Source organism: Capricornis sumatraensis, chromosome 8 (genome assembly GCF_032405125.1).
Source record: "Capricornis sumatraensis isolate serow.1 chromosome 8, serow.2, whole genome shotgun sequence".
In the NCBI taxonomy this organism is placed as follows: Eukaryota; Metazoa; Chordata; class Mammalia; order Artiodactyla; family Bovidae; genus Capricornis; species Capricornis sumatraensis.
The window spans coordinates 21,343,208-21,370,351 of NC_091076.1; the positions used below are offsets into that span (position 1 = coordinate 21,343,208).

General features: G+C 38.9%; 1 protein-coding gene across 1 annotated transcript in view; it reads left to right on the forward strand.

The window, feature by feature from the left end:
- Positions 1–673: 673 nt before the first annotated feature.
- CDON (cell adhesion associated, oncogene regulated) overlaps positions 674–27,144 on the forward strand; it is a 93,822-nt gene continuing 67,351 nt past the window's right edge. The window contains exon 1 of the mRNA XM_068978238.1: positions 674–739. The gene's annotated coding sequence lies outside the window, so the exon portion shown is untranslated. The remainder of the gene's footprint in view (positions 740–27,144) is intronic.

Consider the following 27,144-nt stretch of genomic DNA (forward strand, 5'->3'; position numbering starts at 1 on the left):
CTTTTAGGACAAGATGAAAGCGACCTCTAGAAAATTTCTGGAAAATTTAAATGAGTGCTTAACTAGAAAGCATTCTTAGGAACCCAGAGGGGCACCAAATACTGTAGTTTCTGTTTTGCACATGTGGAAATAAACTGCCTCATACTCTAAGTTATATGAGAAGGATGGAGAAAACCTGTTTCATTTCGTAAAGACGTGCCCTGGGTGTGTGTTTGGCAGCGTGTGGAGCAGAAACATTTATATTTCTGTAAAACGCACGCACGCATGCACGCACACACACACACACATGTGTATATTGTTTAACTTTCATGCAAAAACTCGGATATAGTATTTGGGAAATCTGTCTTTGTTTGAATAGTTTAGTCAACCAGGAAAATCAGTTACTGGAGGTACTGTGCTATTGTTTGTGTAGTAACTCACTTGGGACGCCTTGATTGATTGCCATGGTTCTCATCAGCCTCCTCTTCTGTGGAAAGTACTTAAACAGCTCTGCCTCTCCAGCCAGGAAGCACAGAGAACCCTTAGGACTTGGAGCATACAGATCTACCTTGTGTAGGTCGGCTTCTAAATCAGTGTTACTTGTCTTCTTTGCAGGTGGCTTGACTGTGCATGGAAGGAATTAAGTTCATTTTAAGAAAGGACACCCCTCCACCGTCCCATCTGTAAGGTATATGTAAAGAGGAAGTCTTTATGTTGGAGTAAGAACTTCTGCCATAGGGCTGGGCTCCAAGAATTTCAGGTAAAACTTGTTGACTAGTTCTCATGCTTTCTTTTTCTTTCCCCACTTTTGCCCTTATGCTTTTGCGACTTTCTAGATGATTTCATTAATGGTTTTGTCAAAATGGAAGTTGAAGTATAATATTGCTTTCAGAAATGTTTCTTGTGCAGACGTTTGGACTAAAAATCTGTTTGTAAGATATTTAGGTACTGTTTGTAAGTGGATCGGTACTGTTTTTAAGTAAAATACTAGAGAAATGATCTCAAGAATTAAGCCTTATTGTAGCAAAATCAGGCTGGAGATCAGAAATTTAAAACGATTAAGTGAAAAATTTGTTATTTTTTAATACATTTGTTACATTAGCTATTGCCTTGTAGTTAGCATTTCTACTGTGTAAGAGTGTAGCTAAGGCAACACATCAGAAGAGAAGCCTTGACGTCTACAGATAGTCTTTCTATAGACATATGATCTTACTACTTAGTAGAAACTAATTAGATTAGAAAGGAAATTTGGAGTCTGGTTGGTAAATAGATTGCTCTGAAGGACTTGATTTAATGTGGGTTTTGATGGGTGCTTTTTTTCAAGAAATTTTATTAACTTGAATTAGAGAATGTTTTATTGTTTGTATTTTAAATTTTACATTATACATAAACATTTCATTGATTTATAAGCACTCCATTTATAAATGTTGTATGTATGATACTGACTCATTTTTCAGGAGAACAGAAAGGAGATCTTGACTATCTTCAGTTACAATGAAGAGATAGTATATGGGATATATTTAATTTTACTTTAAATATATTGGATTACAATTAAATGAAAAACTGGTTTGTTGGTTTTTTTTAATCCCTCAAGTTCTCCCTCATTGTCTGTGCTCTTTCTCCCATTGTCAGGCTTAAAACATACAGTATCATTGTCATCTGTCCCCTGAATAATGGTCCTGAGGTGATATTATTAATGTGGCTTTTTAAAATCAAACTAATTATACTTGCCTAAAAGAGCCACATGTGTGTGATTCTAGCTGCCTGGTGCCTTTTGAGAGCCCTGGAGACAAGCTAGTGAATAGAGCTGAAAATTCATTCTGTATTTGATTAAATGGAACAGACTTGCTGCTCCTTACCCCAGCAGGGGCGATGAGATCTCTTGATCCCCGAAGCGGCTCCAAGACCCTGGGAATTCCATTAGCGAGCACCTGAGGAATTTCTGCCCTGCAGTGCCTTTTTTGTATGTGTGTATGTGTGTGTGTGGAGAGGGAGGGGAGCCGAGTGGTGATGGGGGAGGGGGGCGGGTGGGGTGGTAGTGGGCGTGGGGATGGAGAGAGGCTACGTTAGAAGACTCCATATGTTAGCGGATCTAACATCAAGGCAGGACTTAACAGCTTATCTTGTAAGAGAAGAGCCCAACCCATAGGCAGATTGCTGGCCAGGACTTTCTTACCAGCACGACTGTGGTGATGCGTCTTTACCCTGAAGTGCACGCCACTGTAAGTACAGAAAGTCACTTTTCTGCTTTCCCTCTGAAGCACAAGCATATACACGTTGCAGACCTGGTAAGTTTTCTCTGAATGATCTTTTGATAACTATGTAAAATCATGGTACAGTTCGGTCTCGCCTGTAAGGGCCGCTTTATTGTTTTAGTAACTTTTTCAGCCAAGAGCAGAATCAGACTTTTCTGTGAAGCAGAGTGTTTTGCAGAGATGAAATGCTTGTTTGAATAGGCATATTTGAGTTTGCTGTCTTGTTTTTATATGACTTTTATTGTGTTTTTGTAACATTATCACAGAATTTACCTTCGTGCAGGGTATGTCTGTCTCTGTCTGTTGTTTTTTTGAAAAATTCTCTCTGATTGCTAGGATTTTTTAAGACATCACTTTACACACTTGCCAGCGGCCACAAATAAATGAAAATATATCTATCAGAAATGTTCTGTAAAATCTTTGGAGCAAAATTTTTGAGAAACATCAGCATGTCTCTCCATTGCACCCCCGCCCCAGCCCTCACCCCACCCTTCTTCCCCTGCCCCTGAATGATTTTTGAATACACACGCTCTTTCAGATTATGAGCCCAGTTTGTTTCTTGTGTGTTTTTCAAGGAAGAGCAGTTCTGAATCTTGGACGTTCTACTTAATTAATTTTCATCTTCCAAGAATAGTTAAAAATGAGTGTGAATTCCAGTGTTTGTAGCTTTCAACTAGAGCAGAGAGCAGTAGCCTATTTGATGGTTAATTTGATAGATTTTGTTTCTGATTAAAATCTTGTTGTGTGTCACAGATCTCTCCATCCGATTCCTGTGTAGTCCTCTGCTAGAGCCTCCTAAATGTTTAACACTAAGTGTTTAAAAAATAAAGAAGTCTTTTAGAGAATATGTTTAACTTTTTTCTCTACCTTCTTCCTGGGCTTGCATTCTACTAGTATGGCCGGATTGAAAAGACTCTGGAATGAATGGGAGTAAACACTAAAGTTAGCTTTGGGCCCCTCTCTGTGCACAGTTGTTCAGGAACTTTGCTGTGTGGTGTATTTTGATGGCCAGAGATAATAAAAACTATCCCAAAGCAGATTTTGTTTTGCTACCTGTCAGTTGGAATGTGAGTCAGGACTTCGGTTCTTGAGAACCAGTGCTGTGCTTTTAACCATAAAGTTAGGAAATTGTCAAGTTCCTTACTACTTGAGAGGGGGGAAAATACACAGGTTATGTTACTGTACTGAGACATATTCTGCTTACATTTGGTTACAATATTTTTATATTCCTCTTGTGTAAACAGAATCAAGAAACTGACATATAGCTTGCTTTTCAGCCATTCTTAGATTAGCTCATCTCTTTTGATTTGTGTGAGTTGGGAAAGTGATTTTGATCGGAGCCTTGATTTCCTCATCCCTAAAATGGGGCTAATAACAGTAGTAACTGTTAGCGTTGTTTTTTGGATTACATGAGATACTGAAAGTAAAGCACTTGGCATATAATAAGACCTCTATGAATGTTAGCTGCTATTTTAGGTAACTCCTCCTGTACGCATTAGTCTGTTACTTTGATCCAGAAGTGATTTCTTTTGAAGATTAAATAATGAGGAATTCTCAGACATTAGTAATAGTGGGGGCACATGGAGCTGCTCTAGTTTCAGTATGCTACACTTCTCTTCATTTTGCAGTTGAGACTTAAAAGGCACTTGGAAACAATGTTGCATCCCCCCACCCCCCGCCGTTGAGGTATAATAGAAAAATGTACACAAGTGTACCGTTAATGTATACTGAGTGAACAGCCAGATGAAGTTTTATATATGCACATGTGTGGTAACCGTTACCCAGAACAAGATGTAGAACATTTCTTCATCTTGGAAGGCGCCCTAGTGCCCCTTCACGGGCTTGTCTGCCGCCCCCAGCCGAGGACAGCTATTTTGACTAGTCTCAACCATACGTGAGTTTTGCCTGTTCCTGAACTTTATAAAAATAGACTCGCATGATAAATATCCTTTATATCGGGTTTCTTGCACTGTTCCTTATGTCTGAGAGCCATCTCTGTTACTGTGTATGGTAGGAATTCATGCTTTTAAATTGTTTTAGCATCTTTTGCCTGTTTTGAACTTCATAGTAGTTCATTTTATTGGCACATTAGGTATGTGGTTATTGGGAAAACAAGAAAATAACCAACATCTCTTCCTCAGTCATTAGAAAATGAGATCCTAGTCACTATCTTAGAAAGAACTTACATTTGTACATGAAGTTGGGTTGAAGGTTCCGTCACCTCCAGTGACAGTTCCATGAACCAAATCCTTTGATAACTGCCTTCATTTGTATATGTGTTTAGAAAAGGAGAGAGGGAGGCTCAAAATAAGGACCATCTAAGGTAGCTAATAATGTTCATGCTTAGGCTTTAATGTCAAAGTCAATACTTAGCATGGTGCATTCAAGGAAAGCAATAACTAGCTCAGCATTAGTGTTATGTTCTCTTAGGAGAAAGCGAAACAACACAGTGGATTCTTGGGGGAAAAAAATCCACCCATAGTGAAAGAAAATGGAGCAAGGATATTGTTATTCTGCAGGAAATTTTTGAAGAATGGGACCCCACAGTTGATTCAGGAAGAATTTTAGTCACTAACGTTCTGAACAGTTGCTGTCAGTCTCTGCCTATATGTTTGGAATTTCTATTGGTATTGTTGGAATTCCCTATTACAAAATAAGTAAAATTGATTTCACCAAACAGTGAAATAAGAATACCAAATGATATGGATGAATCAGAAGTGTGTTTTTTGTTTTTAAACTTTGGAAGGGGCTGCAGCTGAGGTTAATAGTGTGTGTTTCTGTTCTTGGAAATGTTGATGAAGCATTTTCTGGGTGTTCTGCTGGGATGCAAGCCACTTCTCTCTCTGGAGACATTGTCTTTTTCAACATTTATAATTTTATTAAATCTTCTTTTTCATAGCTCCTTGACACCAGGTCCATCTTCACATACAGCCGTGTACAGGATGGGTTCCTTTGGACTACAGGGGGCAAGTGGTCCCCTTTTCTCTTAAATCAGAACCCCAGCAGCCAAGATTTCACTGGGGGTGGGGAGAGTTGAACTAGTGATATATGATTCATCTTTTGTCCCAGAGGGGCACTCGAAAGATGCAGATTTTGTTTCAAAAGAACTATTGACAAATAAAGCTGCCTCAGGATAGAAAATGCTCTTTTAAAGGGCGTGAGCTCCTTGTTGCTAGACATGTTGTAGTGGTGTTTGCAAAAGATGCTGCAGAAGAAATCTCTCCTGAGAGTTGGGACCTCATGACCCCCAAAGGCCTTTTCGGTGTGAGCCCATGAGACAGGCTTTCCTGAGGGGGCTGTGCTACTTAACCACCACATTCATTAGTCCCCCCTTACCTCAGGGATCACTTGCTGCAGTTTCATTTCCCTGGGATCAATCACAGTGCAAAAATATGACATGGAAAGTTCCAGAAATAAATGATTCACAAGTTGCAAGTTGTATGCTGTTCTCAGTAGTGGAATGAAATTCTTTCCCCCCACCGCTGCCACCCAAGGTCCCCAGAGCTGCAGTGCTGTCCTGCCGCTGACATCCAGCCATTCACTTCATCACGCCTGGGTGATCCAGGCTTATCAGGAGCTGGTGATCGTCCTTCTGACGATATGTCAGAAGGTCAGTACTAGATAATTCTACATCACAATGCCTGTTACTCGCCTCACTTCATCACATCCGGGTGGGCACTTGGTCACCTCCTACCGTCGTCATCATAAGAGCAATATTTACAACAGTGCGATATTTTGAGAGAGAGAGCCCACATTCATGTAACGTTTATTATAGCATATTGTTAAAATTGCTCTATTTTATTGTTAATCTCTTAACTGTGTCTAATTTATACATTCAGCTTTATCATAGATATGTATGTATAGGAAAAAACAGTATAACTAGGGTTCAGTACTATCCACAGCTTCAGACATTCACTAGGGGCCTTGGAATGTATCCCCTGTGGATAAGCAGGGGTGGGGGGAGGGCAACTGTACATAATTTTGGAGGGAAAAATTGTGTAAAGTTCCAAACAACCATTGGATAAATAAAATTTCTCAAACCAGCCCTAGTTTAAAGTTGAGGACTGCCTCTTCTTGTTGACGCTTTCACTTTAAATGTAATTTAGTTTATCAGTAACAAGTAAATGTCAAATATTCCTTTTTACTTAAAGAGAAAACGGGGCCCTTTCCAGTATTCTAAGTATCATTAGCAGAAATGAGAACACTTTACAAGTATCTACTACCTTTTTAGGTAGGTACACACCTGGGTTTACTTGAAGCTCCACCACTGGCCAAGTTAATTCTCATTCCTACCGAGAATTACGAGGCTTCCCAGATGGTTCAGTGGTAAAGAACCTGCCTGCCAATGCAGGAAACACAAGAGGATTCGATACCTGTGTCGGGAAGATCCCCTGGAGAAGGAAATATCAACCCACTCCAGTATTCTTGTCTGGGAAATCCCAGGGACATGCAGAGTCACTGATCTCACTGGATTTTTAAGGGCAGAAGTGTGTAATTAAGATTGAAAGAAAGCTTTGGATAAAAAAGAAAAGTTTAAAGTTAGAGATATTAGGACTTCTATCATCACATTATCACTGGGATGCTTGTCAAACATTTAAGATGTTTAATTTTGTTCTGTGCTGTTATTTTGTGCCCAGAGAGCTGATGTCAGATATTGTCTGTGTTTTAAATACGTAGTATTAGAGGAGTTTTCCCGGATTTCTGGCACTAAAAAGTACATTCTGCCTTCTGTCTCTTGCCAGGAAAATTTATAACAGTTATTGGCTTTTTAGGTATCAGAATAACAATAATTAGTATTTTCTCTTTTACTATCATTTGAAATCTGTTCAGTGAGTAATTGCATACACTGCCTGGTTGGAGGTGAAACTGGCAAAGGGGACGAATGTCTAATGGATAAAATACTACTTTTATCAGGCCATGAAATTACTGTAGTGACATCAGAACTTGGCAGCCTCTTGTATTCCAATAAAAAGAAAAATAGCATCATAAGCTAGGGATAAGATTTTTCTTGCCCATTTATTTTGGATTATTTTCATAGTTTTAGCCTCAGGGCGTGTGTGCAACAAAATAGCACAGTGAATAACAGGCAATAAGAAGCAGTGAACGTAGCTTCAGCTGGAACGGATATTCTGTTCTTCACTCACCTCTGTTTCAGTGGTTTAAAGTTCCGCCTAGATTGGTGAGTTTTAAGTCATGAGAGTAAGTATGAAGAATCCTCCTCTATGAAGTGAAGTTAAGCTTCATTATATTGAAAAAAGTTTGATAATTCGCTGTTGAAATGGTCATATGAGGGGGAATGTCTAAATGTGATTATGAGTGGGATTGTGTCAGACAAGTGCTGTTTACTCCAGTAAACACCAGTAAAGTGACATTGTTTGAATCTAGTGTTTCCTCCTGCCTGTTCATTCTTGAAATTAGGCTAATTAGGCTTTTAGATATTGCCATGATTTAATGACAACCGATGCACCAGGATTTCAAGTTGGTTTCCATGCATCTGAACGTGTTCCAGTAGATCTTGGGACTGCTGAATCCTGGGAAAATAGTTTTATGTTCCTTAATAGATTATTAAACACCCAAGTAGAACCACACTGGTCTTACCATGTGTTGTGTCCATAAATTACCATGTGGGTTCTCCTATTCTGATCACTTTTTAAACCAGGTCATTTTATTGTTTCTTCCATTAAGTCTTAGATGGTCTTCCAAAATGAAATTACACACTTTGTTTTACAATAAAAGAAGGATTATAGTACGGATGGGTTAGATTTTGGACCTAATTCTGCATTTTCACTCCTCCTGAAGAACATACTTTCAAGTCATGTTATAATCTGATTAGAATTGGTCCTGACCTCTAAATCAGTTCTTTTGATTCTATTTGTTGAATATTAGGCATACTTCCTTTACTACGGTCAAGTCCTTTTTGAAAGTAAAACAAAAACAGATCAAACTTCTACTCTGAATCCCTAATTCCAAGCTCTAGTTATTAAGTGATTCATGTTTTGACTGTAGATCCATATAAATGCCTTTCATAGAATTTTCTTCATACATTTTAGAGCCAAAGTTGTTTTAGCCTCATGGCTAAAGCCAATTTTGAATCATTCTAAGATGGGTTGTTAACTGTGGTCTCCTATTAGGTTAGCCAATGAAATTGTCATTATTTGTTATTCTTTTATGTTCGAGGATGCATTTTAAAAGAGCTGTTGTCACCGTGGTTAGGCCTTAAAATGATTTTATGTTTGTCACTGTGACAGAAGCTGCGGTGGGATTTTTAATTGTAAACAATACAGCTTGTGCAGAGATTTGATAATCTTTTTTTGCAGTATCAAATAAATTTTGGCTCAAGGATTTGACTCAGTACATCTTGTTAATGTTAATAAGGTCTTATAGCTAACTCCCAAAGTGAGTTTCTAAATATGAGCTTAGTAAGTCCAGGTTGTACCCTATCCCACAGGAAAGTAACCGTAGAAATTATTTGAAAGAAAAATTGTCAAGGTTTTACTTATTTGGAGATTTTCTCTTCCAGGTAGGCAGATTATTAGGAAAAATATGAGGAAACAATTGACCCTGTAGAACAAAGACAACCCTTGACCAGATCCATGTTTTCTCAGCTCGGTGTTGTACACATATACTGAATACTTAATGAGTTGTGACTGTAGATGTCAGCTGGGCATGGAATCAAATTAACAGACACCACACACTAAACTCCGGAGGCCTTCAACGATCAAGAATGAGAGATGGAGTTCTGGGTTTTTCATTTGTGCAATTAAGATTTTTTTTCCCCCTTCATGTTGAAATGTGAGTTTTCTGGAGAAAGAACCCATTCACTTGCCATTTCCTAGACAAACAGTCCCCAGTTGCTTTAAAAGTTCTTTCTAATTCACTGAGAAATACTAGCATCTTTGGTGCCTGAATCATCGAGAAGGATTTGTACTACAGGAATACTTGGGCAATTTAATAGTAAACAGTGTGGGGACAAAGGAGCAAAGTATTGCTTTGGTTAAGCCAGGGGCCTTGATTGAGTGAGTGCCCTGCAGACTTATCAGAGTGATGCTTCCAGAGGATTGGGGGGCGAAAGACGGTCTTGACACTGCATGTACAGACAAGTTGGGTGGAACCAGGACCCCCCTGGGCTCACTCAGCTCCGTGCTGAGGAATTGCTAGTTCAGTTAGACGCCTGTCCTGTGGTTCTTTTTATTCTATTTACAGAATATTTGTCTCCTGCCCTCTATTTATAATGGTCGTTATTTCTTAAATAATTCTGTAGAGTCCTTTGTACTTTGCAGAGTGTTTTAAAATCTTTTTTTTTTTCTGTTTGCAATAATGTATGAAATAATAAAATTTTCATAAGAAGGGAAGTCATGAGGAAAATAAAGATTGAGCATTGGTTTCATACACAGGAGTTTTTAATGTAGTTCAAAGTTGGGTTAAAATATCTCTAATGTTGGAAGAGGAGATTATTTGAAACTGCGGTCTTTGTTTCTAAGCTTAATTTAGATGATAAGTGCACGTTTGTCTGATTAGGAATAGAATGAAATAGTTAAATTTTAAGGGTTTGTTTTTTTATTTTTTGGTTGTACCATGCAACTCATGGAATCTCAGTTTCCCCACCAAGGATCGAACCCTGGTGCCCTGCAGTGAAATTGACTGCCAGGAAGTTTCTTGTTTTGTTTTTGTCTTTGACATTTGTAAACCACAAACTGCATCCTAGATTCTATTGACCTAATGGAAGATACTAAGATAGTGAGGTAAATTTTGCCCAAGGTAAAATTGACTCCCAGGTGTTTTGTATTTTTTTAAGCTCTTTCCTTTTTAAAGAGGTCTTTTAATTTTTATTTTTCCCTCCTAGCAACAAGGATCCTTACTTTCCAACACATTTTTTTAGAGCAGGTACCTGGATTCTTAGAAATTCTTTAATGGTATATTCCAGCTGAAAATGAAGTTTAAAAGCCCTTTCCAGTTACATGCCCAGTAAGGAGAATAGCAAAGGGGGCTTTTAGAAATAAATCTCATTTTACGTATACATTTTTGGTTGTGGAATAAATATCAAACCAAATTGAATGCTCTTTTTCTTAACATTGTTTCACGGTACCCCTGTGTTCTGAGCATGACAGATGAGGTCAATGCTTAATCTTATTTTCTGTTTCTTGGATATGTTAGAAAATGAATACAAACTTTGTAACTTTAAGTGATTCTTCTCATATTTCTTTTGCCAGTCATTAACTATTTCTTTTCTTTTTTAATTTATTTAAAATTGGAGGTTAATTGCTTTACCATATCATATTGGTTTCTGCTGTACAATAATTTGAATCAGTCATAAATATATATATATCCCCTCCCTCTTGAGCCTGCTTCCCAATTATTAGCTATTTCTTTTCTGTTTTATATCATTGTATGAAAGAAAGTGAAAGTGTTAGTCACTCAGCCTTGTCAGACTCTTTTGCAACCTCATGGACTGTAGCCCACCAGGCTCCTCTGTCCTTGGGATTCTCCAGGCAAGAATAGTGGGGTGAGTAGCTATTCCCTTCTCCAGGAGATCTTCCCCACCCAGGGATCAAACCCAGGTCTCCTGAACTGCAGGCAGATTCTCTGCCATCTGAGCCACCAGGGAAGCCCCATATCATTGTATAATATTGGCTAAAACAAGTGTTGATGCTATAGCATTTAAGGATAGCTTACTTGTGTTCTTTCATTGTAGATCAAACTAGTGTAATGAGATAGTTTAAAAGTTTTGATGACCAGATGGAGAAGGAAAGAAAGAAAAATAGGTAACTTACAGGCAAATCTTGCCCCTCCCCCGGGCTGGAGAGAAGCTGAGTTATAAGAGTGCGGAGTCCAGCTCCTAGTTTGAGGTGTGAGGCTGTTTATTTTCACTCTGGAGCTGTATATACTACAGAAGGAAGACTCTGGCCTTGCTTAACCTAAGCAAGTCATTACTTATCTACGATCTGGCAAGCGATTTGATTAAGGTTGACAGAGCTCATATAATATCAGAACCAGGCCCTCGTAATGATTGATGAAGCTTGTCTGTAAGTTTTTTTTTTTTTTTTCTTGAAAGGACAAAAACAGAGCAAGAATGAATACTTGTTCAGATCTCCAACTGCCCAGTATCAGCCAAGTCTATAATGTAATGTAGTTTTATCTGTCGGGGTTAATAGGTATTAATTTATATGTTATTTTTAATGGTATAATTAAATGGCTTTAAAAGAATATTTTTAGGTCAGTAGGTTAATTTGACTTCTACATGATTAAATTCTTGAAATTTTGGAGATCTTGCTTCACACCTTAACATTTTTCTTATGACTTTCTTTAATGTTATATATATATATATATATTCTTTTGTCTAGTGGAATTTTTTAACCTGTAAGGAATTTTCTTATTTATTTTCTAGTGAAATTTGAGTTCTTTGCAAATTTTTGGCTTTAACCTAAGGCATTTTTACCCTCTTGCTGTCTTACCATACAACCATGATTTAGAAATTTGTAAGAGTGTCACTGAGTGTCTCTGCTAACCTTTGCTACTTTCTTTGTTCCTTATTCTCCTTACCAACAGGTTCTCTGTATGACTGAAATGTGCCAGATGTTCTTTTTAATTACTGTTTTAAAATTTTTTAACTTTTTATTTTGTATTAACAAACAATGTTGTCATAGTTTCAGGTGAACAGCAAAGGGATTCAGTCATAAGTATACATGTATCCAATTCTCCCCCAAACTCCCCTCCCATCCAGGGTCTTGGCAACACTTTAAATCATTAGTCTACAGATAGTTCTGTGTCCAACCAAGATTTCTTGTGTTTTAATCCTTCATATGTTGCTTAGTAGAAATGAGTATAGGACCAGAAGAACTCTCTCCACCTTATTTTAAGTAAATTGACCATAAGGAATTTCCAGATGAGTGAAACAATTGAGTTGAGAATGAATTCATTTTCTGTAAATGGAATTTTCATAGCCTGGGAGCTTTCAGGCTGTTGATCATACAGGTTTAGACTACGGTAAACTCTGGAGTCACTGTGAGTGGGATCAAAGCCTGACCCCACCATCTTCTCTTGACAAGGCCTCTATATGCCTTCTTTTCCCTGTCAGTATAATGGGATCACCTCAGTTAATCCTCACAGAGTGATAGGTGCTTGATAGGTGTTTCTTGCATGTGAGCTGTTGCTGCTATTATATGATCTGTGAGCTCTGGTCTAATAGTGACAAAATATTATTGTGATGTTGCTGAATTCAAGACTGTCATGTCAAAATAAAATGAGTTGGGATTAAACTTTGGGACTGTAAATGTGGAAAGAAACTAGAATTGATTATATGTTGCTGTTATTGAGTTGGTTAGGACTTGACTTCCATCGCAGAGATTAGGTGAATAATAAAATAGCTGGCGGTGATTTTCCCACATCCCCAAATAGTTGAACGCATCTTAACTTTCTTACCCTAAATTTCAATTTTGTTTCCTTGCGATCTCCCCTTTCTCCTCATCTCCCCAGATTCAATAGAAACATACTTTAGTACCAGGAAAATAAAATTTTAGGTATGAGATGAACTTCTTACCTAGTCTTATTGACACGTTCTTAAAAGCAAGAGCTATCTATGGTTGAAACCCTTTGTTAATTCTTCTTGATAATTTCCCCCACCAAAGGTACAAATGTTCTTATCTGTGGGAAATCCCAGTGCTTTCTAGGATTTTGATGTATACGTACTTAATAATGAGTTTGGCTCTTACTTCTCTTTCAAATTACTTTTTTTCTCTTGGGCTTAGATATGGTCAGAGCAGATAAACACTTAACTGGGCTTGATAGCTTTGAAGACCACCAATAAAGTATCATTCCCAAGTTGTTTCTAAAAAAGAAATAGAATAGACATTCGATCATCTGATGCAGATGTTTGATTTGGAGGGAGGCCAGTGATGCACAGTCAGCCCCACCCTAGCCATGCCCTTGGGTGTTTCTCCCTGGATAAGCCCTCAAGTGACTGTTGAAGATTGAGATTTAGCAGTAGAGGGGAATCCAAAGAATTGGAGCCAGAAGTTGTGGAATCAGAACATGGAAAGGTGGGGGGCTGCAGGCGTCACTTTCTACCTGATTGTGGCCTGTCTGTCCTGGAGATCTCTTCTGTCATCAGCAGTGACAGTACTAATGCTTCAGGAAGGACATACTTTTCTGTCTTACTTTTTTGTTGTTGTTTTAAATACTCTTTTTAGTTAAGCTTTGAGAATTCATCTGTTTCTTCTACCTTACAGGTTGGCCGCATTATTGTATTTTTATTATATCACTGGAATCCGGGTTTTCAGGGAAGCACAGTAAATTTTGCAGCAATAATGAGCCTGTTTGCAGAAAAAAACATTGTACCATAACCCTAAAATGCACAGATGGGATAAAGCTTGGTTGAATTGCATTTATAGAATTTTCTTAAGGTAGTAGTCTTGGTGGCTATGGAGGTGGGTAGCATTTACAAGATTCTTTTAACCTTTTTGATTTGGGGGAATGTGAATCTAGTATTTGAAACTATAATTCTTGTCTTGTCACCCCCATTCTCAGTTGAGATTTGCAAAGATGTATATAATCAAGGAATAAGCTTTGTGTGTGATTAGTTAACGTCTTAATGGAGGTGATAATGTCCTATGTTTTGCTAAAAAGGAGTGGACACTTAAACTTGAATAATGTGCCACTTATCAAAGGGAAAAATTTTTATAAACCTCAATATTGTTTAAAAAATGTTATTATTAGCCCCATTTAATTATGTACAAAAGAAACTAGATGCAAACTTCTTATAAAACTAAATTTGCACATTGTGACAAAATCACAAAACCAAGGTAATTCGAAAGTGTTAAATCTGAAAGACTGTTTTGTTACGTTGTCAGTATTGAGTTGAATAATAGGAAGATGCACGTGTGCTAAGTCGCTTCAGCTGTGTCACTCTCTGCGACCCCTGTAGCCAGCCAGGCTCCCCTGGGATTTCCCAGGCAAGAATGCTGGAGTGGGTTGCCATGCCCTCCTCCAGGGATCTTTCCAACCAAGGGATTGAAGCTGTGTCTCTTATGTCTCCTGCATTGGCCGGTGGGTTCTTAACCACTAGAGTCACCTGGGAATCCCTAATAGGAAGACTTGACCTTTGATTTGATTCTTTGATTTTAAGCATGTTTAACAGTATTTTTCTTTTCTTTTTTTAAACCTTTCATTTTTATTTTAATTAATTAATTGATTTATTAATTTTTGGCTGCACCTTGAATGGAGAAGGCAATGGCACCCCACTCCAGTACTCTTGCCTGGAAAATCCCATGGATGGAAGAGCCTGGTGGGCTGCAGTCCATGGGGTCACTAAGAGTCGGACACGACTGAGCAACTTCACTTTCACTTTTCACTTTCATGCATTGGAGAAGGACATGACAACCCACTCCAGTGTTCTTGCCTGGAGAATCCCATGGACAGAGGAGCCTGGTGGGCTGCCGTCTATGGGGTCGCACAGAGTTGGACACGACTGAAGTGACTTAGCAGCAGCAGCAGCACCTCGAAGCTTGTGGGATCTAGTCCCCTAACCACGAATCACACCCACACCCCCTGCATTGGAAGCCTGGATCGTTAACCTCTGGAATGCCAGGGAAGTCCTCATTTTTTCTGTTTAATAATGAATTTGTTTTTAACTATTGGTCCAGTATTTTGTGGGCCACTTTAAAAGTACACTCTGATACATAATACTGAAAAAAAAAAAATTAGAATTCATTTGATGAAGTGCATGTATGCATTCTTATTTACTTATTGTTGATGAGCCATCATAATGTGGGATCTTCGTAGTACACGTGTTTCTAATGTTATACCATCTGCGATGTCATCTGCTTTTCAAGTTTGGCGCACTTATGCTGCCATGAGCTGGAAGATGATTTACGGTTCCTACTTTTCTTTTCACCTGTTTCAGAACTTTCTTTGAATGGTATTAGGTAACATCATTTGACCTTCACATGTCACGGATGTGATCCAAGAACACAAATGTAAACCGGGCATGGAAATCTCATGTCATGTCTTAATCGTTTGACTGATGACCTGGAATAAGATAACAATAATTCAAGTTTCAGCAGTGCAGAAACACAATGAAATTAAAAAAAAAAAAAAAAAGATTTTCATGCCTTCAGAAATTCATCTTCAGATTAAAACTAAAATAGAGAAAGAAAACTAAAACCTGGTAGATTTAAGCATCCTTCCAGAGTGAGAGGTGGCTGTGGATTCACAGTGAATTCAACGGGCATAAAAAAGAGACCTATACTCAAGGCTCTCCTTTTATTTAAGAAGCTGTGTGTAGAAAGGGTGAAGTGGAGGCCTGGGCTCACCCTGGGTTCAATCTCACCCCCATCATTTATTAGCTATGCAATCTTGGGGAAATTATCTGAGCACTCATTTCGTGCAGGTTACTTCGCAGGTGTTAAGACACACAGAGATGACCAAACTAGATGTGGTTCCCTTCCCTCATGGCCCTAATATTTAATCCAGTTCTGGTAGAAATTTTTTACATTTATATGCCCTATAGATATCTAGCTTAGTTCTTTATTTTCACAGTGTAATGAGTCAGGTAAAACCAGCTTCTGTGCATTCCCTTCAATATTGTTTCTTGGTTACCATTTTTTCTCAGGAAATCAGATACAAATGAAAATCAAAGCCATTGCTGAAGAAGGGAAGAAGTTTTTTATTTTATCTTTTTTAAAGATCTTATAGACAGGACCATCTTTATTTGATGTAACATGATGGTACATAGAGAAAATTGCTTTATAGAAGATTATAATAATTTATTATGGAAATGCTACAGATTCAGGTATGTACTTGTTCATTGATTAAATTTAATGTGCATTCAAGGAGATGTAAGGTAAGGTGAAGTCGCTCAGTTGTGTCTGACTCTTTGTGACCCCGTGGACTGTAGCCTACCAGGCTCTTCCATCCATGGGATTTTCCAGGCAAGAGTACTGGAGTGGGTTACCATTTCCTTCTCCAGAGGATCTTCCCGACCCAGGGATCGAACCCAGGTCTCCCACATTGTAGGCAGATGCTTTACTGTCTGAGCCACCAGGGAAGCCTTAGGGAAGTCAAGGAGATAATAGGGCTTCTATAACATAGTATTAGAGTGAGATTCCTTATGTTTTATCTCAGTAATTTCTTAAAAAAATTTTTTTTTTCTTTTTTGTAAAATTTTAAAACAAAGTTTGAAAATAGTCTGCAGAGAAAGTAAGAGGATAACAGGAGTTATGCTTCCCAATAAGGTCTAGAAGGTTGGCCTATTTTGGAGAGGAATATTAATAATGAAAAGTACAGGTGGTACTGGGACCAGTGGGGTCTTTTTGAGTGGCAGAAACCTGTCAGTACTGAGTGAAAATGCTGCTTTCGGGAGATTTGTTGGTTGACATTCAAGATGAAAATCTGAGGGGTGTGTGTGCTTAATGCTCCATTTAGAGACACATGATTTAACCTATTTTATAACCCAATGTTGGTGATGAGCTGTTATAACATAATCTACTGATTTATAAGACTGAAGACTTTAAAGTCCTGAGATTACTGTTTCTCAACATTGATCTTTAAACCAGCTTGATTTATAATGCAGATTTTATATTCATCTGGAGTGAAATGAGAAACAACCTACTGAAAGACATGGAGTGATTACTTCCTAAAGCCAAATTTATTCTAAAATTGCTTTTTGGCTCAGGTTTTGTTCTGTTCCAATGAACAATGATTGTAGATGGCAGTTCTTTTTTTTTTTTTTTTTTAACTTGGTAAATGGTTGGTATTCTTACATGGGACATACTGGTGTTTTGTTTTATTTTTAGGTGTCTCTGGTTATTGAAATCCAAAACTCTGGGAACCATTGTTCTAGATTAAATTTGGTAAACTATCAGTGTGCAGTTTTCCAAATTGAATATGTGGCGTCTTTGCTGTGTCTCATGCCGAATGTTTCTCCATCCGTAGTGTTTACGGCCATGTGTTTATGATGCATTAGCATCAAGTCGGATTCTCCCTCTGACCACAGACTTGAGTTGGCTTTCATCCTTCTCCAGCAGAAATGGCAGTGCCTCCCTTAGTTTTCATGTTCCTTCATTGTTCCATATACTGAGGTCAGGAGGCAAACACTTAGAGAGTCTCTCTCTATATAAAAGTTGCTTTTAGATGTTTTATTAGTCCTGCTGTTGGTTATTTTAATTACTTGTATGTTTTATTTGTACCCTGAGGCTGTTCAAGCAAAGAATGTAATTCAAATAAACAAAATAATATCTGAGTTTTGGAACACCCACACCTGCCAGCTGGGCCTTTCCTCTTAAGTTCTTACTCAGGTTGGCATGGAAGCTGGGCAGAGAAAAAGGAGGTGATTATGTAGAGTTATGAAATGTTTTCTTCAGTGTAAGCTCTTGGAAAGCTTGATAACTTAGTAGTTTTCAAATCAGCGGTGCTGCGTGCTTCATGACGAGTCTTTCTTTTGTAAGACAACCCTGAGTTTTCACAAGAAGGTCTGTCTTTTCCATTGAGTATATGTTTCTACCAGTGTTCCCAGAATTCTGTGAAAACCTCACAGATAATTTGACTGTAAAATAGTGGATGACACTTTCACAAAGCAGGGAAAATTTGCTAGGGAAATTTCTTCAGTTTCTTCGTTATTATTGTTCAGTCGCTAAGCCGTGTCTGACTCTTTTGGGACCCTATGGACTGCAGCCTGCCAGGCTTCTCTGTCTGTGGAATTTTCCAGGCAAGAAAACTGGAGTGGATTTTTCCTTCTCCAGGGGATTTTCCTGACCCAGAGATCGAAGCCCTGTCTCCTGCATTGGCAGGCGAATTCTCTACCCCTGGGCCACCAGGGAACCTCAGTTTCTTTACCCGAATACGAAGTAAAGGGTCAGCCTCTTCAAGTTCTTACAATGAAATCATAAACTTGTCTCCTGATTTTTTTCAACCTGTTTTTGTTTTTTTCTTTTTAAATAAAAGTGAACACAAGCAGTCTCTTTTTTGCTTGCAAACTGGAGGGCTGAACTATATGCTTTTGACTTAATTTTTAGAGCTGAAATTTTGTTGATTTTGGATACCTTTGCTGTTTTTTTTCCCCCTTTCCTCTTTCATTAGTGCAGTCCTGTTTGGAGTCTGCCAAAGATGAGGCAAAACCAGTGTAAGAGGTGCACACAGGCTTTTAAGTGCTTTTTCATTTAAACATCGCACTTGTAAAATGTTTGTCATAGAATTCTAAAACTGAGAGAAAATTGTGGGGGTTTTTTTCCCCCTCTATTTGCAGGCAGAACCTAAGCCACACTAATTTATTAAATGTTCTACCTGACTGAATCCTCTAGGAAAAAGAAATACATCACTGTAGACTACCAACTGTTAATTTTTTAAAAATACATTTTGAATATTCTTATTAAATACTTCAAAAATATGTTATTAAAAAATTCAGACTCTTGTCACTTTTGGAAGCTTTTTTTTACATTAAAAAAGTTTTAAATGCTGCTGTTCATATGTAATCCAGGAGTTAAAGATGTCAGAGATTTAAGAAATGAGGTCAAGGTCCCTGTTATCTTACTCTACTTCTGTGTCATCTCCTCTAATCATTTTTTTCCCCAACTGCTTCGAATATGGACGCTCAATACATTTTTGTTGCATAAATGAATTGAGAAACTGCTTTGTGTGTTTTAGGCTACAACTTTCAACTCTGCTCATAATGTCTTAGAAAATGGGTTAAAGGAAGAGATTTTAGAAAATTAAGCAAAGGATCCGACCCGCAGCATTCTTATACTTAAAAAATCCAAATTAATCAGCTGTCATTATATGAACAATCAAGTTAATAATTCTCTTCTACATCTCACCAAAAAAGAAAACCAAAAACTCCTCAGGTTGTTCTGGAGGCCAATAATAAGTCCTTAAGAGTTCAGCTACAAGGTATATGCCTGTATCAACATGTATGTTCTACAAATGTCAGCTATGATGTGAGTATAGTGTGATATGAAAAATATATATATCAGAACTATACCAGAACTTAAAATATCTAAATCAGAACTATGTCTTTAAAGAAGTCTGTTACCTTGGGAACCTGTATATTTATATTTAATATCGCATTGCTGTTATTGTACCGAGAAATTTGGTGTTCTTTTGGAATTGCCTTTACTGTTTATGGCACTTTAAAAATTTATTTTTATGTTCTTGAGTATTTTGGAACTAACCATTAATAAATTAATTGAGTGATGTTGATGGAGTTAAAACTATATGGGGTTAAAAATCAAGTGTAATCATAATCTAATGAGATTATTTTTATGCCTTGTTTATACATGGACACCAAAAATAATAAACAAGGGATTTTCAGAAAAGTTTTACACGGAGGAGCGTCACTGGAACAAGTTTATCTGTCTTCCTGGTCGGGTCTGTTCGCTGTTCTGGATTTCCGCTGTGGACTGTGGATGTCTGTGTGTATCTCCTCTATCAGTGTGTTCTTGAATTCTTTCTTTGGACCTTCCTGTTTCCCATTGTCCAATATGATGTCACAAAGCAGCTGCGGCTCTTTGGTATACATGCGTGCAGCCCAGCGGAGTTGTTCCAACAAGCTTTGTTTCATTTCTGGTGGGCACGATGGACCCACTGCTAAAACGGTGTCTCAGGCTCTCCCAGTTGGGCTAAAACTTCATGCAGTATTGTGTTGTGTTTAGAAAGATATCCCAATCTTAATTGATCCATTTTTCTATGTTCACTTCATCAGGACGTTGTAACTTGATCATTTCTTTGAATTTGTCTGTCTGTCAAAGCTTCTAGGAACGCAAGGTTTTTCCTACAGGCCTTTGTGCATTTTTACTTATCTCTGTATTTATCAGTCCATTTGTGGTGACTGTGCTAAGTGCACAGGAACCTGTGATTGACATGTAGGCCAGCCTGTGGAAGTGCTCGAAGGGCCCCATTCTCAACGCCTATGCACAGACGTGATGCTGCGACAGCAGCAAAGCCGTGTCTGACCATATCCCGTCACCAGCTTGAACAAACTGGGCCTCCTAAGAAATGTAGACCCCTTCTGTTATTTTATTCAGCTAGGTTTATTTATTTTTGGTTATGTTTATTTTGCTTTTAAAAATTTTTTTATTTGGCCATGCTGGGTCTTAGTTGCAGCATGTGGGGTCTAGTTCCATGACCAGGGATCAAACCCAGACTCCCTGCTTTGGGAGTATGAAGTCTTAGCCACTGGACCACCAGGGAAGTCCCTATTTTTTTTTAAATTGGAATATAGTTGTGTTACTATGTTGTGTTATAGTTTCTGCTGTACAACAACGTGAATCAGCATGTATGCATATATTCCTTTTCTCTTGAGTCTCCCTTCTACCCTCTTTCATCCCACCCTTCTAGGTCATCACTGAGCACCAAGCTGAGCTCCCTGTATTTTACACAGCCAAGTTTAAAGGTGGAAGAAAGTACTTGGAGACTAGTATCACTAAGTTCCAGGTCTCTAGGAAACTCATAATTCAGCAGGTCATATAATATAAAGTCATCCTGGTGGAGGTCCAGTGCCCAACCATCATTGATTCAAGTTTGTTTGCAGCCAAGATACTTTTTCTTAGATCTCTAATATATATTTTTTTGCCTTTTCCTCAGTATTTTACTGTGTACATTAGAATATATTACAGGGAAATGAGTCTCTCCTGCAGTCCTTATTTCCTCATTATGAAAACGAAATCTAAACCAAAACCCCATGAGGGTGTCTTTCATCATGGCCAAGGAAAATTTCATTCCATTTGGTAAGGTCTGAGCAAGGCATTGTCCTAATTAACAACTATGTTAATTGTTGTTAACACTTATCATCCAGAGCTCTTTTTTAAATGGCTTCACATTCCTCCTTCTCATTCTCCATCAAAGAACATTAGCCTAGTGTCTGTCTGGATCTTTTTAACATCAGCCTGTTCAAGTTCAGCTAGTTCTTTGCAAACTTAAAATTTTGCTTTTGGCCTTTTTTTTGTGGTTACCATTACGGTGTTACGTTTTCCCACGAAGCCAATTCCAATGACAAACCCAAAAATCGACTGAGAGTTGGATTTGTGGCAAGTGTTGATTTTGTGATGCTTGCAAGGGATTCAAGAATAATCTCCTTGAAACTTGCTGTATTTTGTGTTTTTAATGATCCCTCCTAAGTCACGCTTTAGAATTTCACTTGTCTGTATGCAGCTATGCTTTTAAATATTTGGAACACTCCTGTACAGCTTACTGTGGATGCCAGAATTATCTTATCTCCACAATTCTTGGTTTCCTGTGCTCTAGAAGCAGGAAGAAATAGCCTCTTTGAAAGAGAGTGGAACAGGAACACTTGACTTTAAAAAAAAAAACACACACACACAAATATGTGACTAGAACCCAACTCGGCCCCGGCTCAGACTCCTTCTCTTTTGGTGAGTAATTAAGACCACATTGGCCCCCATTGCAGCTGGCAGCCCCTCACTGGTGCCTTTTTCTGCTCATGACCTTTGATCTCAGTGACCTTTCTTGGAGTTAGTCCTAGGCCCTTTTCATTGTGTCGGAGCTGAAGGGGCTCATGTGCAGTTGATTATTTCTTTGCTCATTTGGCCTTTTTGGTGCCATAACTCCAAGTCACTTCCATTTTCTTCCTTGACTTTTGATGGTCCACAGTGAAAGGAAATGCTTGTGGAGGCAGCAGGTTGAGTGTGTCTTGCTCGGCTGACTTGACTGAGGCTCTGGAGAAGTGGGGGAAGGGCTGTGAGGTCTGTAGGTGTCAGTGGTTTAAAAAACTAGAAGCTCATGACTGCGTGATCCTTCCAAGCTCATGGAAGCAGATACCACCAAGAGCTGCGTTTCCAACAGCAATGGAGGTAGGGGAGTGGGAAAGGGCGGGGGGGAGGTTGTGCTGAGTTCTGGTGAAAAGAGAGGTCTGCCCATTGTTGACCTGGCCTACATGCTGGACATCCTGCATCTCTGCTTGCACAAAATTTATACACTCATTCTGCCCTCGAACTTTGCAGCAGGTCGCAGAATGCATCCTTGTCAACTGCACATGACTGCTGAAAAGGATGCTCTGGTTTCTAAAAGCACTGATTTAGCCCCCAGAGAGGAACATGCTGACTCTTACAGGCTGCATTTGCTGCCACTGGACTTAGGAGAGCTCTTTTTTCCCTTCTCCTTCCCTCCCCCTCCTCCTGCCCCTACCCACGCCTCTAGTCAGACCACTGAAGGATGCCTGCCAGCTGTTACTCTCATTTCTTGGGACCCCATGTGGGCAGCCTGAAGACTGTCACTGATCAAAGGCTCCAGGGAAGGAATGCGTCTGGTTACCCTAAACCGTGGTTGGTACCTTTGAAAGGTATACGGGGGCATGAAAGTCCAGGGATATTTGGAAACTCATTTTTAAGAAGTCTTGAGTGTCTGATTCCATCCCTGGAATATAATTTTCTGTCTTTTCCTCTTAAGACAAAAACCTTTTAATTAGTAGCATTGATCATGAGCGTTATTTTTGAGAGAGGAATGGGTACCCCTTTAAAGTTGATTTTATTTCATTTTTAGGCTTTAGCCTGAGACTCCTTCCCCCTTAGGGAATCACAGTTTCTCTGTCTGTCCTTGCCTCCCTCATCTCACTTAAGCTTTTCAGCTTGCCTGCTAGGTCTTTCCTAGAGTTTCTGTTAGCTCCAACTCAGCTTATTAGTTCCACACCTTAAGATGCATCCTTTTCATTCCCTGCTAATTCCAAACAGCAACAAAAAACCACGGAAAGCCCTGTGGTTTCTCATGCGATTCCTGTCTTAGTGAAGGCAGACATCCATATACTCACTCTTCCACGTCCGAAATCTGGACAGCAGCCTCAGTGCCTTTATTTATGGCCGAAGCCAAAGGGAAACAGAAGTGAGCGGATGATGGATTCCAAAGATGTCTAAGAGATATATTCCTTCCCAGGTCACATCGTTCACTACCCAGGTTCCATCAGTCCCACCTCCTAAATAGCTTTTGAACTTGTCCATGTCTTAACATTAAAAAAAAAATCTTTCACATGTATCCCCTGTTATTTCTCTAGTGCAGGTCCCCTTTCTTTTTCACAACAGCCTCCTAAACCCTCTTCAGCCTTACTCCCCATGGCAGGGTCAATGGTTTGTCAAAGGCACAAGTCTGATCTTGACTCTTGCTGCCTAAAAGCTGTTAATACTCGACTCGGAGGAAAAAAGCCAAATGCTATAACCTGATTTATTTTGTTTTTGATACTCTGGCATCTACTCAACTATGTGGCCTCCTTGTCTCCCTGTCCTTACTGTCCACTCTAGTCTATTCTTCCGAACTCTGTGTGTCTAATTCTGTGCACACACTCTTCCTTCTGCTAGGAATATGCCCCTCCCCTTGCTTTTTCTCCCTTCCCCCAAACTTCTCCATCTGACTCACCTAATCATTGTCTCCTCTGGGATGTCTTCTCAGCCTCTGAGTCTTGATTGGGTGACCCTTCTGTTTTTCCAGAAACACCTGTGCTTGCTTTATTTTGTGACTCATCTAATCCCTCCTTACCTACTTTAATATCCTAAAAGCCTTACTCCTTTATCTCCTTCTCTTTGTTTTTGGCCACACCCTGCAGCTTACAGGATCTTAGTTCCCTGACCAAGGATTGAACCACGGGCCCCAGCAGTGAAAGCACCTAATCCTTACCATGGACTGCCAGATAATTCCACTGAAAGCCTTGCTTCTTGCTGAAAACCATTTCCATTGATTTTGTTGGAGAAAAAAGTCATGACATGTTCCATCCCAAACCAGCAGAGCTAAAATATTTTCTTTGTGACCCATGGAGTGTAGCCCACCAAGCTCCTCCGTCTATGGAATTCTCCAGGCAAGAATACTGGAGTGGGTTGCCATTTCCTTCTCCAGGGGATCTTCCCGACCCAGGGATCGAACCCAGGTCTCCCACATTGCAGGCAGACGCTTTAACCTCTGCACCACCAGGGAGGCCCTTAAACTATTTTCACGGATAGAAAAGTAAATCAACTTACCAGTGAAAACCAGTTTGTGCAGGTGATGAACAATATTTTGAAAGCAAACAGGTAGTGTCTTCCTAAATATGTTGCAATGAGTTCATTTCACTTAGCAAAGGAGAGAGAGACTTGAGGGTGCTGGCTGGTGAAGGAGGGCTGGTGAGGCAGTCCTGCCAAGGTGGGGCCGTCGGGAAGTGGACTTGGAGACAAGAAGTCCTTTAAAGCATGTAGTTACCTTCCATTCACTTGGCACTTTAAAAGTCAGAGCACACAAAAGCACCTGATGGGAGAATAAAGGCTAAGCGTGTTCCACAGTCGTGAAGATGATGTACTCCTGCCCAGGCAGAAGAGTAAACCTTCACCGTCCTTTCTTGGTGTCTGTTCACAAAACATCCAAATAAATATAGCAGACCATTCAAATCCTCTAGATATTCTCTGATAAAACTGTGGCATCATATAAACTGGTGGGTCTATCTTTGCCCACAGCTGCCCAAGCCCCCTTATTTAGTTTCTGATTGTAAAAGTGATATAAAAGTTTATACCAAATAAAAAGAAGCCATCCACTTCTTAGATACAGCCATCATTTAAAACTGGACATTTAATTTCCAAACACATGGGGGTTTTAAAGTGTCTTTGGTATTAATTTCTCATTTAAATGCTTTCTTCTCTGCAATCACCCTGTGTTTTCTCACTCTTCTAACTTTATTGAGGATTTCAATGGTCAAGTCAAAGATCCCTCTTGGTAAATGTCACATCGCACTTGAAACTATGTCGGGTATTTTCAGATATCTTTTGATACTGACTTCTAACATAATTCCACAGTGATAAGAGGACAGACTCAGTATGATTTCAATATTTAGACCATGAAATTTTTGGATCTTGTTTCACATCCTTGGATATGTTCCAGTGTCTCCTAGTTTACAGTCTTTGGAAATTTGAGTAGAATTTGTATCCTGCTGTTGTGTGAAAATTGAATAAATCTTAATTCTGTTGAATTGGTTCATGGTGCTTTTCAGGTCTGCTGTATCCTTCTACTTTTCTGTAATTTTTGAGAGTTTGATATTGAAACTCCAATGAAAAATCTTAATACTTCAAATTAATCAGAATATATAGTGAAACTGTATGTAACTCTGTTTCGTCTTTTCCAAGTCTTCCGTAAATGTGTTATCATACTTTCATAATTTAAAAAAGAACGAGAAAACAAGAAACCATCCAGAATATGCAGTAACCTTGAAGCAGCAAGTTTATTGCTCTGTTGGGCGAATCGGTATTGGAGGGCTTCTTGAGTTGTCACCTGTCCTTACCTGATTTGAAGCATCTGGAAGGCAGTTGTCCTGCCGGTTTCGCCCCCGGCTGAGTTCGCAGGACAGCACAGTGCCTGACGTGGAGAAGGGAGGCACTTAGTGTCTGTCCAATGAAGGGTGGATTCCTCTGCTTGGAACTCTTTTAATACCTTTTACATTCTCATTTACTTATTATATTTTTCTTTATTTCAGAGTTAATTAATTCAAGCCCTCTTTTCCAAATTAGGCTGCAGTATCCTATAGCTCAGAAATTTTGCCTTCCTCATCTTTGTACCTCTCACAGAATCTTGCCCCAAGTAAATACCCTCCATATGGAATTAATTGATTGAATGAATATTTCTTGGAAAAAGTAAGATTCTCTGAGAAGTCTGTGCAGGAAATGTTGTTTGCTTAGCTAAATTACTCAGATATTCAGAATGAAGAAAACTTGGAGAGGAGATTCACAGTTGCTTGTGATTAAGGTCAAGGTGATTCAATGGGTTTAAGAAAAGGTTTTTGACTTCCGTAACCGAAATTGTGCAGAAGTAAGCAGTATCTAATAAAAAAATTTTAAGTAGACTTGCTTTATTTTTTCTTTTGTTTAGTTATTGCCAAAATACCATTTTTTTTCTCCACAGTTCAGAAATAGGATGCTTTGAAATAGTTTGAAAATAAGAATCTATCTTTTTTTTAGAAGAAGGAAATTATTATTTTATGAAGAAGAAGATGCCTTTAAAAAAGAAAACTAAGAATATTATGTTTTGAAGAACAGTACTGATCCCAAAGCCGAATTTTTTGTTCACAAATTAATCACAGTTATTCCCTAAGCCTCAAAGAAAACTCTAAGAACATCTGATATAGGAGTCTAGGGAGGGGATAATGCAGAGAGGCTGCTTTGATCATCCTTAGGAAAGCAGAGGCGTTCCTTCAAAAACAGAGGAATCAAATCTAGAAATTCAGGAAAGACTTTTCCCAAAGGATTATTCTGGCAGTGTGTTGAAAAGGGGTTATAAAAGCAACAAGTTCACAACCTGAACAATAAGTTAAATAAATGTTAGGGAACTGTTTCCTTTCTTATTCTGAGATGAGGCATACCTTTAGTTTTCCCTTGCCCACAGAAATTCTCTTAAGCCTGGGATGGCTTAAAAGTACAGTTTGTAATGCAAGACAAATCGCCTTCTCTGTAGGCATGCGGGAAGGGCTTAGAGAAAGCCCTGAAACTCAGAAGGTACCAGCTAATCTTTAGGTCAGGACTCAAAGAGCAGCACTGGGCTGTCTGTTACTCTTCTTGTGGTCAGGGATGTTTGTGAGGTTGGACCTAGGTTGCCCTTGGTGGCTGTTGAATATAATTTCAAGCTACCTGATGAGTAGGGCAACAGAATCTAGGTCCTTGTTCTGAATATCGCAATTCTCTAACAAGCTGAGCAGGCCTGCCAGGGATAAATATAAACCAAGTCAACAAATACTTAGTAACTGTTAGGGTTGTAATTCCTTTCCAACCACCCAAATTAACTGACAGAGTGTTAGCCTCATAGAAACATGGGCGTATTCCTGTGTGATAGTGTTTAGGTAGCAATAATGAGCTGTGACGTTTTAAAGGACAGCTGTAAAGTAACTCACTAGATCCCATGCTGGGGTTAAAGTTGACTCTGGAGTTTGTTTCACTGCTTTTCAATAAATAAATAGTTGAGGAAAGATTTG